Below are 17,619 nucleotides of genomic sequence, written 5' to 3'. Positions count from 1 at the left end.
ATTGGTTTGGTGAAACAAAATCAGTTCCATGGCCTTACTACTGAACATTCGATGGACCACATTGATATTTTTGAAGAAATCTGCTCTACAACAAGAACCAATGGAATTCCTGAAGATTACTTGAAGTGCTTTTTCCTTTCTCTCTAGCCAACAAGGCTCATAGATGGTTAAAGTCTCTACCTCCTAGATCGCTCACTAGCTGGGAAGGATGCAAGTCAGCCTTTCTATCACTTCTACACCAAGTCTAGATCCAACTCTCTTCACAAGAAGCTGCAAAGTTTTCAACAAGCACTGGTCGAATCTTTTTATGAAGCATGGGAACGTTTCAAGGACTATGAACGTGACTTCCCCCATCATTGTTTTGCTCAAGGTAACCTCTTAAGTATTTTCTATGGAGGATTACACCCTAAGTATCAACTTTCACTCGACACGGCCAGCAATGGAGATTTTACAACAAAGACTGTTCAAGAAGGACGAGCTCTCATCGACAACCTTGCCGCAAGTAGTAGCAATACTTGCATCGATTTTGATAAAACCATCCGTTCTAACAATTCCGACTCTAAGGAGATTGCCGACCTTAAGAACATGATGAACCAACTTCTAAGGAATCAACAACGCGGCGTAAACGCTTGTGATACTATCAACAATGGAAGCATGGAGCCTTTCCAAGAAGATTCTTATGACCAAGAAGAAGAAGTCAACTACGTTGGTGCTCAAGGATACTACCAAAACCGAGGGTACAACAACAACTTCAACAACAATTTTAGAAACACTTCTAACCTTTCTTATAGGAACCCAAATGTGGAGAATCCCCAAGATCAGAACTATCCTCAGCAAGCTAACCGCTTTCAAGGCAACAACTTTGGTGGAAACAACAACAACTTTCAGCCGAGACCCCAATTCAACAACAACAAGCCGCCTTTCCAATCCGGACTAGCCCAGGTGCCTACCTCTCAAGCTGATGCCAATGTCGATATAAAGATGCAAGAACTCCTTGTTGCTTTTCGAAAGCAATCAAAAGACATCAAATCAAGGATGGATAACATCTATACTGAACTGAATGGGAAGTTTGAAAGCATTTCTATTCATGTCAAGAAGCATGAAACTCAAGTTGCTCAAACCGCTAATGCCGTTCCACGCCAAGTTGGTGTATTTCCGGGAAACCCCGAAGAGAATCCTAAAGGATATTGCAATGCTATCTCAGCCGTACCAGCCCTCACCTACCGTGAAGCAAAACCTACGGTACCACTCTTTGACTCTTATGAAGATGTTATTCGTATGACATATCCATTTGGTGAAGAAACCACAAGCCACTACCCTTTAAGGAGACTACCTAAAGCTGAAGATCCATGACGTTTTGTTTGCTCATGCTCCATAACAGGCATTGAATTCTCTAACTCTCTTTGTGATTCTAGTGCTAATGTTAATGTTATGTCAAGAAGTGTAGCTGAAAAGCTAGGATTGAGAGACATATCACCACCCAACCTCAGTTTAGTCTTTGGAGACTAATCACAAAAAGTTCCCGACGGATTAGTTCGAGACCTACAACTTGTAGTAGGAGACTGCATAGTTCCTACCGATTTTCACATCTTAGAGATAGAAGAAAAAAATGAAAGACCTTTGATTTTAGGAAGACCATTCCTAGCCACTGTTGGAGCTATCATCGACCACAAGTCAAAGAGGACAATCTTTGCTAACATCAACAAGAATAAGTCATATCCGACTATCTCTAAGCCGAAGCTATGGCCAACTAGCTCATTACATGAAGAACCGATGCATCCTAACATTGACAAGCTGAAGCAAATAAACCAAGGAGCGTCCACAAGTACCAACAACCTGCTACCCAAGCCACCCAAACCGCCTAAGCCACCACAAATTTCCAAGATCAAGATCATAGTTCCTCCTGAGCTAAGTAGCGAAAGCAAGGAACATATCCAAGAGATGATAAGGCATACTAAAGAAGTTCTTCTTCATGCAAAAGTTTTTGAAACTTCTGCAAAAGGACACCTTGTTATTGAAGCTGGAGCAGACTATCAAGATATCAAAGGAGCCATAAGAGCATTGATTACCAAAACTAACTCTCCTCACCCTGCTTGAGAAAGCTACCAAACGTCGAGCCAACGACGTTAAACAAGCACGCTTCTTGGGAGGCAACCCATGTCTAGTAAGTTTTTATTTTTAGGATTTATTTTTTTTTACTTTTAATATTTTTGCATTTTAGTTTCAGGTTTATAAAAAAAACAAAATAGAAAAATAGAAAATAGAAAAGCCAAAAAGAAGAAGAAGGACCATGGATTGGCAACACACCATGACTAGTGGCAAGCACCACCTACTGACCGGCCATGTTCAACCTGACCGAAGCAAGCCGAAGGCGACAGATCATCACCATCCTTGAGTGATTGATGCCGAGAGTCCCCACCAGCCATACCAGCCGTAGCCAATGCCATGTCCTGTACTACGCACCGTACCATGTACCGCGTACCACCACCGTACCAGCTGCTATGTCCGCGACCATTCATCCGTGTACCGCGAGACAACTCCAAACCACCACCATCCTCATCACTAACCATCACCATTCTTTTACTTAGGTATGTTTTTGTTATTTTTATTTTATCATTATTATTGATGGTTTTAGGTTTTTGTTTCAAGGAAGATGCATTTAGAGATATATCAAAAACAATTCGAATGAACTTAGCCTATTTCAAACTCGATGTCAAGCAACCAAAAGAAGTTACAAACGGTTAGTCACCACATTTTCATTCCATAGCCGAATTCTAAGACAATTTTTGGGCAACCATAAATGTCTAAGAGTCGACACAACATCATTCCATCAAGGTGACATTGTTCTTAAACCCTACACTTTTCCTTATGATTTTTAATCCTCAACTCTTTCTTTTTTCCCACCGAGGACGGTGTGATGTAAATCTGGGGGGGGGGGGGGATTTTCCATCCTATACTAATGCTTTTTTCTATTTTGTTGACTTGAGACCTTTTTCCACTTTTTACATCAATAATTTTGACATTTTTATTAAGACACATTTTTTTTATTTGAGTCAAAACTAGTAGGGGATTATGATCTTATTCTAACGGTTTATTTGATTTGGATTAACACTCTTATGACTCTTGATTATGCTTGACTACAGAACAAAATTTTGGAAAGACTGTGAGCCGACTCAACAATCCCCAATTCCCTATTCGATGGATATTCAGATGATCTAACTTTGTCTCCAACTTTTATAGGACCTAAACCGGACTAAATTTTCAAGCCCTGTGAATTGGTATACATTGAACTAGATCTCTACATTCAAGCCACACAAGACATTGCACTTTTTCAAAAGTATGTTTCCTTCTCTCTTCCCTTCAATACTCTAAAAAAAAAGAAAAAAAAAAAGAGAAGAGAGAAAATAAAAGATGAGATGATTTTGATCAGTTAAGAGGGGTAGGTAAATTACTTGTGAGTTGTGACCTCATTATTCGACTCTTGAGTCAAATGATCACACAAAGCTTGGAAGCGAGTGGTAGCTAAATTACCGATGACCCCAGTATTCGCCTACACCTTTGATTAAAAAAAAAATTAGGGAGAAATAGATTCCTTGGAAGTAAGAAAAGGGAGAGGAAATGAATCATACGAAGAAAGTCTTGGCTTAAAGAGAATCGACAAGCCATTGATCGATTTTCCCTTGGTAAGATTTCACCTTTTATTATTGTTTTAATTTATGTAAAGAGATGACAATGGAGATTCTGGAGACTCTAAAAAATTGTGGGATCAAGGAGCGTTGATGACTCTCATGGTGGATTACAAATGGAAGTTCCTAATGTCAAGGTGATGAAGAGTGCAAAGACAATAACCCGAAAGATAAGTGAATTTCCATTATTTTCAAAACCTCTTTTCCATGATTTATTCTGATTATTTGCATGAGAACAAGCAAAGTCTAAGTCTGGGGGAGTTGATAACATCATTATTTTACTCATATTAGCTATAGTTTTCATATGTATTTAGGAAGAGTTTGATGAGATTTCAAGGCTTTAATGTCTATTATCAAGTATTTCAGGTTTCAAGAAGGTTTTACAGGTTTTATAGCAATTTGGACAAAAGACAAGGAAAATACGTTTTAGGAAAGTTTCAGAGCTCTTCATTACGGGCCACTTTTGAAGACCTTCCCGAACTTACATTTTGACGTGCTTGGTGTCTATGGAAAGCTGGAAGAGTCATCTTTCTACTCGAAGTAGAATCAAGTCAATCTATGAAACAAGTTTATTTTGGTGTGGGTGAATGATGATGAATGTATGCAATGGTGAGATATGAATGGAATGATGGATGGGTGTTTCAATTTCCCCTTATGCTGTTGCAGTATAAGAGGTATCAATCCTTAATGAGTGTTTGTGAACAATTAAGATATGCATATGAATCTAAGTTAAGACAAATGTAATGATTGTTTGTCACTAACAATCCTAAGATGGAAATGTAAAGATGCAGAAAGTAAACTACAAGAACCAAGAACTAAATGCAAATGAAACTGAATGATTGAAACTGTAATGAAGCAAGAACAGAAATAGAAACTACTACTAATGAACTAATGCAAGACAATTAATGAACTGAAAGCTAAATGTATGCAACTGGAATGAAACAGGAATGAAACAAGACAATCACAAATCATAAACCAGAGTTCTGGGGATGAACTCGAGCAAGCACTCGACCGAGTGTAGGTCGAGTGAGAGGTCGAGTTGGTTAAATCCAGAAAACAGAGCAACACAACAAAAACAGAGCAACACTAAAACCAAACAACAAACAAGCAAGCTACGAGATTAAGACTTTAAAATCAATAAACAAAGAAGGTTCCTGAGGATGGATTCATGGGAAGGACTAATCATTGTGGTTATCTAACTTGGTCAACAAATCTCAAGCAAACTTTGAGCTAACCTCTAGACATATTAATCTAAGACAAGTTTCTCCCACTCTCATGGTCAAGAAACAATCAAACCTATGCAATTCTAGACTTGTTCTCACACAGTAAAGAATCTACACAAGCAGGCATTAAGCAATACATCTCAAACCAAACAAGACCTCTAATCTCTTAGCAAGCCTAATGGTAAGCTCTAGATCTAGCCTTATCTATGCTTCTTAAACATTGGTGTGATGCTAAGAAGCTTGAGATCAGATCCTACCCTCTCAGATATAGGATCAGCATTAAGAACATCTAGCCTAGAAGAGATCTACAACAATCAAGCTTGACCAAATCAAATAAACCACAAGATCAATCCATCCTAACCCATCCTCAAGATCCTAAGCAAACTACTCACAACAATACATGATGAACAAAATCAAAAACCCAGAAAATGTTGAATCTTGCATCATTAGAAAGATAAAACAAAGATCTATAATATTGATGAAAGGATGAAACTCAAATTCTCAATATCATGAAAGTTATAGAACCAACAAAATACAAGAATCTAGTCTTCTTTCTTAAGAAAGTACAAGATCTTAAAAATAAAAATGCAAAAGGAATAAAGCTAAAAAAAGGTAAAAACTAGGTTCAGAGAATATCTAAAAAGCTGGCCTCTTTGGTGGCTGCAGGTACAAGGCTTTTTATAGTGGGGAAGGTGGAAGCCCTAAAAATAGAAAAAGTCAAAGTAGTCAACGGCTCGGTCAACTCGACCTTTGCTCGGTCGAGCTAGGGGTCGAGCTGGCTTCTCACGTGCAATCTCCACTCGGTCGAGTCCTCCTCAGCACACGGTCGAGTGTCTACTCGAGTGTGCGGTCGAGTTGGACTCCTGACCTTGTTGTTTCAGCCTTAACTCCCTTGTTTCCTCCTCATGATTGCTCCACATCTCTTCTCCATTGCTTACATGCTCCTTAAACTCCAAAATCACCTGTTTGTGCATGAAAAGATGCAAATGCAATGCAACTAAACTCTAATGCATGATTAGTCCTAAAGGTACACAATAATGGCCTAAATGGATAGCAAAAGATGCAAAAGATGTGAATAAACTAAGGGAAAACAAGGTAAAATATATGAACATCAACACCCCCAAACTTAGTCTTTGCTTGCCCTCAAGCAAATAAGCAAGACATAAGAAGGTAGATGAGGTTTTAAAGTGGGATCTCAGCTCCTAAAGCTTGCAAATAGACCATCTAGAATCAATGTCCAAGTTACTAATACTATGATGCAAGTTGAATGAGCTGGAATTAAAGACTTTAGACAAGCATTTCACAACCTTTATTGATTTGAGCCTAAGACATCCACATGCATTCAAATCAACCATTTCCTTTAACATTCATTAAGCAAGAATATGGATCAATCCTATGCAATGCTTAAACTCATTTGGCTTGGTAATAAAGGGTTTTGAGACAATGATGGTCTCTTTTTAAAAGTGGGATTTGTCAACATCAAGGTTCTCTCATGAAAATGGATTGAGCTTTAGAAGAATGCTAAAGGTAAGAACACCTAGACACATACAAGAATAAAACCTTGTCTACCCAAATGTACCCAAAGTGTTTATCCTAGCAATCTAAACCCAAATGATCCTAGTGCTACCCTTTACTTCTTCTTTTCTCTTTAACCCTTTTCTCTTTTGGTTTTGAAGTCTAAGGAGATGCTTTGTTATTTGATCTTTCTAGTGGGATGGGGGATTCTTACTTATTTGATATGGTTCTCTTTTCTTCTTATTCTTAAGACATAATAGCTTTTTGCTAGACTTTCCTTTTCTTTCTTTTCTTTTCCTTAGCTAGAACCAATCTCAATGATTTCTTTTTACTTCCCATCCTTTCACTAGACTTTTACTTAAACACAATCTCCTCTTAAAGACTCTACCCTTTTTCTTTCTCTTTTCTTTCTTTTCTTTTCATAATAGCCAAGTCCCAAATCCAACAAGTGAACCACCTAGTCCTATCTAGTTTGAAAAATGCAAACTAGAACTACATAAGGCTTTACTCTTGTCAGTTCAAACCTAACACTTTCTACCAAGCTCAATCCCAAAAATAGGCCTCACACACTCAAGATTAAACAAGGCTTGAAAGAAGGTTTGGTTTAGGGGTAGGAGAACTGATCTTAATGATTTAATCAGCTACTTGGATCAACAAAGGTGGTGAAAAGGAAAAAGATGATCCAAATATGTATGTGGTATCCATGAGTTTAAAGCAATGCACACATTGATAATTGAAAGTCAATATTAGGTTCTTATAAATAGGAAATGGTTTCAAATCTCAACATGCTTCAATTTAGACCAAATGCAATGCAGGAATTCAAGGCATGGTTCAATCTTATTCTTCTAACTACTCAACTAGCATCAAAGTACTATTAACTTGGGCATTGATCCTAGTCTAGTGAATAAGCTAGCTAACAAGGCAAACTCATCATAGATCCCTAATGCAAATATTATACAATCCTACATGAAACATGCTAAACAAGATCCTAATATGCAATACAAACTACATGAACACTCCTTTTTTATGAAGATTTTTTTCAAAATTTTTCAAATTTTTATGGTTTTTCTATGCCTTAGATGATTATGCAAATGCTAACATGACGATGATAAAAATTTGAAATAAGAACACAAAACACAACATCAAATGCTATCTCAAACCCTCCCCCAAACTTAAATCACACAGTCCCCTGTGTGAAAGAAAGTTGTGAGAGGATTCAAGATTTAAACACAACACAAAACACAATATGAAATGCAATGGTATTTACAAGATAAGGTGATGGTGGTACCTTTAGGGATTGTGGAAGAAGTTGTCCACATCCATCTGCATGCTGTCATAGGAGTAGCTGGGGTCAGGCTGGTGGCTTGGAGAAGAACTTTGGGGCAGCTTGACTATGGCAACCGACCTTGACTCGGTCGAGTACGTGTCCGAGTGTGGGGGTCGAGCTGGACCGCGAATGTCAAATTGGTGAGCTTGCTGCTGGCAGAACTGCTGGTAGAGAGATGGATCCATGTAGTATTGAGGTGGGATGGGAGGGTAACTTGGATAACCTGGATAAGCAGCTGGAGGTGGGAAGCCATAGGGTGATCTGGGAAGGTGCTCGGTCGAGTACCTTGGCGGTGCTCGGTCGAGTGGGTGCTTGAGTGACCCGGTCGAGTGCCTCGAAAATTGTTGTTCTCGGGTACTTGAGCTCCTCCTCCTCTGATTTGGCTCATACATTGAAGCCCTAGCTGGTTCCACGGGGTTTGCAACTCTTGAGAGTGCTCTAGTTGAGCTACTTCTCCTCAAAGGGCTTGAATGGCTTGGAGATGAGTTTCCACTCTTCAGCTCAGCAATCTCCTTCTTTAGTCCTTTGATGGACTTAGCCATGTTAGTCACCTTCTTCTTCAGCTTGTCAAACCTCTTCCCATGCCACTTACCCCATTTTTGCAAAAGAGTTAACCTCTTGGCATTCTCCCTCACTCCTCTACTATCTCTTGGGTTGGGCTCATAATCTTCAAAGTAGAACTGCTCCTCTCCATCAGCTACTTGTGCATTCCAAGCTTCCTCAACTCTATGTTGAATCACTCCATCAAACCAATGCTCCTCAGCTGGCCAAAAATCAATGTTGGCTCCTTCTTGAATGGTGGTGAGCTCTTGGTTAGGCAATATGAATTGCTTTTTCCCAAGTGTTGGAAGCTCAAAGTTGAATATGTGGTTCCCTTGATGCTTCTCCTTGGCTAGGATGAGAGTAGAAGTGAGGTAGCTTGAGTCAATCCATCTTGGTGAGACACTTTCTCCTCTAAGTTGAACTCTAGCAGCTTGAAGGATTGGAGTGATGATGCCTCCAATGGTAAGTGCCCCTCTTGACCCTTTGTTCTCCAACTTTCTCACCCAACTTCTCAATTGAATCATGTGGTCAATGAGCACCATTCCTAGGTCAGTCTCCACTGTGTTCCCAAGGATGATGGTACCATTCCTTGCTTGTAAGATGACTCCATTGAGAGCCAAGTCAATCATCTTTAGCTCTCCCTCATTGATGTTCCCAGTTTCCTTTCTTGCAAAGAAAGTATTGGCAAGAGCTTTGTGGAAGTACCTTAGGACTGGGCTCCTTATCCTTGAGCTCTTGGAGTTGGAGGATGAGTAGTACTTGTTATCCCCAATGGTTTCCCACGCAGCTAAGAGTTATTCTCTTGGAATCATCAAATTCCTATTGCTCCCAACCTCAAATCCAAAGACATTTGCTATCTCCTTCATTGAAAGCTCATGCTTCTTCCCTTTGATGGTAAAGGAGATGTGACCAGCTCCATGTTCAACACTCTTCCTTGCATATGTGTGCAGCTTTACAGTGGCTAGGAACTCACAGCTTTCCTCCTTGTAGCCTTCCATGCAAAGCCCCATGAACTTGGTGAGGTTGCTCTTCTCAAAGAGATATTCCACATCCTCATCAATGGCAAGCTACTCCATGGTCTCCTTGTGAGGATATCTAGTTCCCAGGAACTACATCCTCATGAAAGCATCATAAAGCTGCCTCTTTGACAGCCCACAAGACTCAGCCTCTCCATCATCCATCAATTCTTCTTCTTCACTCTCTTCCTCACTTTCACTTTCACTCTCTTCTTGCTCCACTTCAACAGCTGGCCTCTTCCTTTTGGCCTTGTGTCTCCTCATAAACTCATTGAGAGTAGGCTCCCTTTCCTCCTCACTCTCAGTCCTCTCAGGATCTTCCTCAACTGACTCTCTCCTTGGACACGGCATCTGGCTCGACCGAATGCTCGAACCGCCACTCGGTCGAGTGGTCGATCGAGTGCTCCGTCGAGTGGCTCTCCCAGCTTCACCTCTTGATTCAAGGTCAGCATCACGACGTTCCATGGAGCTTGCAGCGGTTTGGTGAGACTTCTTGGTCATCTTGGAAGACATTTTCAAAAGAAACTGAAGGGAATAGACTCAAAGCTCAAAGTTAATAGGTTAGTGACCCAAAAACTTGAAAGAACAAAGCTTGAGCAAGAGATAAACTTTGAAAGAGATTTTAAAGCTTAGATTTAAAAGTTTTGAGCAAATGAGAGAATGTGAGAGTCATAGGATCGTGCAAGGGCTATTTAAAGAAGCCAAGGGGACAAGGAGACAAGGGTGGAGCGTCCATACCATTCAAATTTGAATTGGGAATCTTTGACTTGCTTTTGGCTGCCACTCGACCCCACACTCGACCAGCACGTGGTCGAGCTCCTTGACCAAATTTGAAATTTCAAATTTTTTCTCCTTGTTCTTCCCTCCACTCGATCGTTCTAGAAGAATGGGAATCGAATGGGCCTCAATTAGTATCCAACTCGGCCGAGTACCTCTTGTGGCATGGTCGAGTGGGCCTGTGAGTCTTCTTCTCCAAGTCCACATCTCTCCTTAACCAACTACATTCTCACTAAAAGGCCTGTCCAACAAAAACATAAAAGAAAACACATCAAAACTACTTAGAAATTAAACCATATTTACAAAGGATACCTTAGGGACTTCCTCCCTAGTGAGCTTGTTTAAAGTCACTAAGCTTGACTTTGGTTTCCTTCTTAACTTTGGTCTAGATACCAAGGAGGTGATGAAATCCTCCCTGGAACCTCTTGGTCACTGTGAAGTTGATCCTTGATCACCTCACTCTTAACACTCAAACCAGATTTCTTCTTAAATTTGAGCCTTGGTCTTGCTCTCCTCAAAGACCTCTTATTCAGCTTAACTTGGAGATCCTCAACCATACTAGACAGCTCTTGAACTGACCTCTTAAGCTTCTCAACAGAATCCTTTTGAAGTGGGAGCTCAGCCTTTGGGGTTGTCTTATCACCTAAGCTTCCTTGACCACCTTTGTCATTGATAGTAAAAGGCTGGTCATCAATGGTAGGAAGGTTGGTTGGGTTATAGATGTTGAACTTCATGACTGTATCCTCAGAAATGTTCAAGGTCACAAGACCTTCCCTAACATCTATTACTGCCCCAACAGTGGCTAAGAATGGCCTCCCTAATAGGATTGGATCTTCAGGCTCCTTGTCCATCTCTATGACCACAAAATCAGTGTGAACCCTTGCCTTCCCTATCTTAAGTGGGACATTCTCCAACCTTCCAACTCCCTCTCTATTTGTCCCATCAGCTAGGCACACATGGAGATTGGTGGATTTGAAATCAGTTCTCCCTAGCTTTTGAGCTATGGAGTATGGCATCACACTTGTTGAAGCTCCTAAATCACAAAGGCATTGATTGTAGTGAAGGTAACTGATTATGCAGGGTAGATAGAATGGTCCAGGGTCCTTAAGCTTTATTGGAATGATCACTCCTCCAAGGTTCTCAAGATCCTTCTCATCTTGAGCTTCAACCTTCTTCTTAGACAAATCAAGCAAAAAAATTTTGTAGAGAGGATATGGTTCATACTGTTCCAAGGCAGGTCCTCTCTCCTCTTCTTGGTAAGCTATGATGATCTCTTGAATGGCTGACACTTGTTCCTCTTTCTCAACCAAAGCTTCTTCTTTCAAAACCCTTTCTTCCTCTGGTTGCCTAGCCAACATCTCCTTGTTCTCAATTATTTCCCTTAACTCCTTGATCTTCTGTGCTTTGAAACGCTCAGGGAATGGTAATGGAGGCTTATAAGCAGGAGGAATGTACTTAGCAGGCTTGACAGCTTCGGAGTCTCCAGCTCGATCGACCACTCGAGCATGCACTCGATCGAGTGTGTGGTCGAGCTCTTAGTCGAGTTCGCCTGCGAGCTCCTGTTGCTTTGCACAAATGTCACTTGGGGTTTCAGTAACTAATGAATTCCCTCAAACTCGGACTTCACTGTCCTCAGTGACTTCTTCCTCTTGAATTAGAATGGCTTTGGCTGTAAACTCCCTTGGATTTTGAACAGCTTTTCCAGGGAGCTGGTTGGGTTTTGGAGCTGAAGTAGAGGCAATGTTACTCTCCATATACTTCACCCTTGAATTAAGACCCCCAAACTTCATATACAGATCATTGTATTGTGATGTTAACCTTTGGTTCAATTCAGCAAACTACGTGGATTCCTCAATCTTTCCTTGTGTTTGCCCAATCAACAATTGTTGCATCATTGCTCTTAAGTCTTGTTCCTAGCCTTGGTTAGTTTGAAACCCTGGTGGGGGACACAACTGTGGCTTGAACACTTGGTGTTGTTGTTTGGGGATGTAGTTTTGTTGCTGTTGAGGCTGTTGAGGTGGATAGACTTGGTCTTGAGGATTAGCCACATTGGTACTCCTATAAGAGAGGTTGTTGTTCTTGAACCCTCCTTGGTTGTAGCCTTTGAATCCTCCCTTGTTTTGCATGTAGCACAACTCAGCAAACTCAGTCTCCCCCTCTTGAACTGGAGCTTCTTCTTCACCAATGAAGTGTATGGACTTGGACTGGCTTAGGAGTATCTTGTCAAGCTTTTCATTCACCATTTTCAGATCCTTCTTGTACTTATCTTCTTGATCAGTTGATGATGATCTTATGGTTCTGTCATAGTCCTCATTGTAGTTTCCATCAGATTGTGCAAGATTCTCAACTAACTCCCAGCCTTCTTCCACATTCTTGTTGAGGAAATTTCCATTAGAGGCTGTATCAAGAAGCATCCTGAACTTTGGAAGCACTCCTCTGTATAATGTGCTCAACAAAGACTCCACACTGAAACCATGGTGAGGACACTGAGTTTCGTACCCTTTAAACCTCTCCCAAGCTTCACAAAAGCTCTCATTACTCCTTTAAGCAAATCCAGAGATCTCATTCCTCAGCCTTGCTGTCCTAGCATTAGAAAAGAACTTGGCCAAGAAAGCCTTCTTGCATGCATCCCAAGTAGTGATTGCACCAGTAGGGAGTGTCTTTTCCCATAAATGAGCCTTGTCCCCAAGTGAGAAAGGGAACAACCTTAGCTTAAAACCATCCTCACTTACACCATTGATCCTTGTAAGGCTGCATATCCTGTCAAACTCATCAAGGTGATCAAGTGGGTCCTCCATTAGCAATCCATGGAATTTATTGGCCTGAATCATGGAGATCAATCCACTCTTGATCTCAAAGTTGTTGTTGGCAACAGTTGGAGGCACAATTCCAGCCCTTTGGTTGTGAGTGTTGGGTGCATCTCCAGCACCAATGTTCCTTGGTCTCTGAACCTGATCCTGATGATCCATAGCTACTATAACCTCTTGTTGTTCTTGAACAACTCCCCTTTGCTTAGTTCCCAAACCCTTTGTCACCTTGTGGATGTTGTCAATGTGCTTGAGAAGATGGTCCTTTCCTTTAGACCTTGTGTGCATCAACAAACACAAACGATTTTTGCCAGGCACACGACTGAGCACATGCTCTTGTTGGTGATCAAGTCGACTGGAAACTGATGGTTATAGAGATCCGGCGTCTGGCACGAGCAGGTGCTCGATCACTACTCGGTCGAGTGGTGGTCGAGTGGTACCTGAAATGGAACTTCAACCCAGAAACAGAAGATTCAAGTACAGCAACCTCACAAGTGTTTAAAGGAACTTAATCTTAGACTAATATGGATCCTAAATGTCACAAAAACACACTCAAATGGGCAACGGCGCCAAATTGAAACAAGCTTATTTGTGTGGTGAATGATGGTGGATGTATGCAATGATGATATATGAATGGAATGATGGATGGGTGTTTCAATTCCCCTTATGCTATTGCAGTACAAGAGGTATCAATCCTAAATGAGTGTTTGTGAACAGATAAGATGTGCATATGAATCTAAGTTAAGACAAATGTAATGATTGTTTGTCACTAACAATCCTAAGATGGAAATGTAAAGATGCAGAAAGTAAACTACAAGAACCAAGAACTAAATGCAAATGAAACTGAATGATTGAAACTGTAATGAAGCAAGAACAGAAATAGAAACTACTACTAATGAACTAATGCAAGACAATTAATGAACTGAAAGCTAAATGTATGCAACTGGAATGAAACAGGAATGAAACAAGACAATCACAAATCATAAACCAGAGTTCTGGGGATGAACTCGAGCAAGCACTCGACCGAGTGTAGGTCGAGTGAGAGGTCGAGTTGGTTAAATCCAGAAAACAGAGCAACACAACAAAAACAGAGCAACACTAAAACCAAACAACAAACAAGCAAGCTACGAGATTAAGACTTTAAAATCAATAAACAAAGAAGGTTCCTGAGGATGGATTCATGGGAAGGACTAATCATTGTGGTTATCTAACTTGGTCAACAAATCTCAAGCAAACTTTGAGCTAACCTCTAGACATATTAATCTAAGACAAGTTTCTCCCACTCTCATGGTCAAGAAACAATCAAACCTATGCAATTCTAGACTTGTTCTCACACAGTAAAGAATCTACACAAGCAGGCATTAAGCAATACATCTCAAACCAAACAAGACCTCTAATCTCTTAGCAAGCCTAATGGTAAGCTCTAGATCTAGCCTTATCTATGCTTCTTAAACATTGGTGTGATGCTAAGAAGCTTGAGATCAGATCCTACCCTCTCAGATATAGGATCAGCATTAAGAACATCTAGCCTAGAAGAGATCTACAACAATCAAGCTTGACCAAATCAAATAAACCACAAGATCAATCCATCCTAACCCATCCTCAAGATCCTAAGCAAACTACTCACAACAATACATGATGAACAAAATCAAAAACCCAGAAAATGTTGAATCTTGCATCATTAGAAAGATAAAACAAAGATCTATAATATTGATGAAAGGATGAAACTCAAATTCTCAATATCATGAAAGTTATAGAACCAACAAAATACAAGAATCTAGTCTTCTTTCTTAAGAAAGTACAAGATCTTAAAAATAAAAATGCAAAAGGAATAAAGCTAAAAAAAGGTAAAAACTAGGTTCAGAGAATATCTAAAAAGCTGGCCTCTTTGGTGGCTGCAGGTACAAGGCTTTTTATAGTGGGGAAGGTGGAAGCCCTAAAAATAGAAAAAGTCAAAGTAGTCAACGGCTCGGTCAACTTGACCTGTGCTCGGTCGAGCTAGGGGTCGAGCTGGCTTCTCACGTGCAATCTCCACTCGGTCGAGTCCTCCTCAGCACACGGTCGAGTGTCTACTCGAGTGTGCGGTCGAGTTGGACTCCTGACCTTGTTGTTTCAGCCTTAACTCCCTTGTTTCCTCCTCATGATTGCTCCACATCTCTTCTCCATTGCTTCCATGCTCCTTAAGCTCCAAAATCACCTGTTTGTGCATGAAAAGATGCAAATGCAATGCAACTAAACTCTAATGCATGATTAGTCCTAAAGCTACACAATAATGGCCTAAATGGATAGCAAAAGATGCAAAAGATGTAAATAAACTAAGGGAAAACAAGGTAAAATATATGAACATCAATCTATTCATTCATCCGGAAGTTATGCTCGATTTACCAAGACGTGTTATAAACCGACGTAAGAAGAACCGACCAGCCGATGGGCTTTTATTCAAGGCCTGACCAGCGACCATCACGGCGGCCCAGTCCAAGCCTCCTCCACGGTCCAGAAGCCTCTTTCGCCGCCCCTTGTCCTACACTCAAGAAGAAAAGACGTTTCTATCCTTACAAACCCTAACCCTAGACAAAACCCTATAAATACTCTTAAGACCTAGGGTTTTGAGGTGTGCTTCCTGTGTGCCTTCATCGAGAATTCAAGTGCCTCTTATACCGCCGCTGCCGTGCAACCCTAGACGACCAGAGAAGCTCTCTCCTGCTCGCCGAATCCCTTGAAGCTTGAAGATCCACCAATCTCTCTTTCTACTCTTTCTTGTTCTTTCATACTATCATTGCTTTTGGGATCAAGTTACTTTTGTGACAAATAGAGAAGTTTCCTTTGAACCCTTTTTGTTATTTGATTCATTCTTGATGTTATACTTTACAATATCAATGTCGTTTCTTTGCATCATGAGCGAGTAGTTTTATTTGTTGGGTTCTATGGGGTGATTCAAGGGGAATTCATGGTTCGCTTCAATTAGGTTGTTAGATCTTATTTTCGGTTTTCTATTAGAGTTCTTTTGGGACATCTTTATCTTAATGCATGTGCTTGGATTGATCACCAAGTGCTGATCTAGAGAACGGGAGCATTAACCGTGTTATCCTACTTCTTCGAACTAGTGTTATACCGAAACCTCACATCGTAACCTGCGTAAGTTGAGTTGCGGAGTTTGGTGAATGTATCGAACTTGTTTAACTAGCTGGTTGACATGCGTCGTTGCCTGCGAAAGTTGAGTAACGGAGTATGAAGACTTTAGACTTTCATTCTATGAAAATAGCTTGTTAGTTCATTAGTGTTTCGTAGTTGAGAACCTAGACCGAAATTAGTATTTACTTGGTAGATCTTACACTTAATATTGCTTAGAACCATGAAAACCCTGAGATGACTCCCAAAACGCCCAACGCCTTAGTCTTATAATTTTAAACCGTTTTTATTTATTTGCAATAGATATTAGGAAAACCAAAACTCCAATCTCTTATTTAGTCTTAGCCATAGTTCTTTCTCTTTTAATTCAATTTTTGTTTGCTATTACTCTCTGCGGGATCAATCCTAAAATACTACAATTGATTAACTATAGTTCTTTTAGCCATTGTGTAGTCTTTTCAGGTAAAATATTTGGAGTGAAATTCTACACACATCAACCGTCATTTTGGTTTGTGAACGTTACATATAATTTCATTTAATTAGAAATTGAAATCATAATCAGCTTATATAAATTCAAACTGATATTTAAACTCATTTAATAAAAAATCTACAGATTTTGTTTCTTCCAAGGTTCGACTTAATGTTATAATTTCATCATTATTGGCTACATATTTTCATGAAAATATTTGTAACAAGTTATCGAAATTTTATTTATATAAATGCAGAGAATGGAATGTAAAAAGGAAAATGGAGAGTGTGATGATGATGATGAAGCATTTGGGATAGTGACAACCACGGAGTTTACTTGTTCTCTATAGTTTGTGGCTCTTCTGGTTTGAGCTCTCTCCAATTATCTATACATTAGCTATCACGTCAGCCTTCATAACCACGACAACTCCAAAATGTAAGCTTCTTTGTTTCCAATTCTAAACTCTATATGGTTTAAATGGTTTGTTAATATGAATTGCTCGTTCATAAATTAATTTGGATTAGAAACTCATGATTGCTCAGAACTATGTGAAACAGAACCGAAGGTACAGACCATTCTTGATATGTTTGATCCGATCTCCATAGTAATTATACCAAACATCCAAATCCGTAGGAGAGTTTACTAAATATTGACTGAAATGGTGCAGATGGCAGGCAAAGTTTAGGTCTTTTGGTCTGAGAATAGGATATGTTGGCCATTACTGGTGGGCCTTTATGTTCTTCATGGTGATAAGAACCTCTACGATACTGCCACTTGTCGGGTTAACTTTCAGAGTCAAGCATCAAATATCACATATGGCTTGGACATATCTCAAACTTTTCTCTTCCTCGTCCACACGGTCGTTTTCCTTATCTACTGAATTATCATAATAAGGAAAATAGCTGAGTTATGAGCGGACGGCTGACTTACGAGCATAATTTAGCCTGTAATTACGGCTGATTTAATGAAATCTGTCTGAGTTATGAGAATATGGCTGAGTTACGAGCATAACTCAGCCGTAATTACCTATGAGTTTTTACCCGATGGTTGAGTTGTCAAAAATTTGGCTGAGTTAATACTTCGACACAGTTGAATTAACTTTCTCCGGCTGGCTGAGTTATTAACAA

At 40.1% G+C, this 17,619-nt stretch overlaps 1 pseudogene; it reads left to right on the top strand.

The window, feature by feature from the left end:
- The window catches only part of LOC104772514, a 76,071-nt pseudogene continuing 75,194 nt past the window's right edge, over window positions 16,743-17,619 (top strand).

This window comes from Camelina sativa, chromosome 20, assembly GCF_000633955.1.
Source record: "Camelina sativa cultivar DH55 chromosome 20, Cs, whole genome shotgun sequence".
In the NCBI taxonomy this organism is placed as follows: Eukaryota; Viridiplantae; Streptophyta; class Magnoliopsida; order Brassicales; family Brassicaceae; genus Camelina; species Camelina sativa.
Note: the sequence above shows the minus strand (reverse complement) of the source record. Positions and strands in the feature narration are given on the sequence as shown.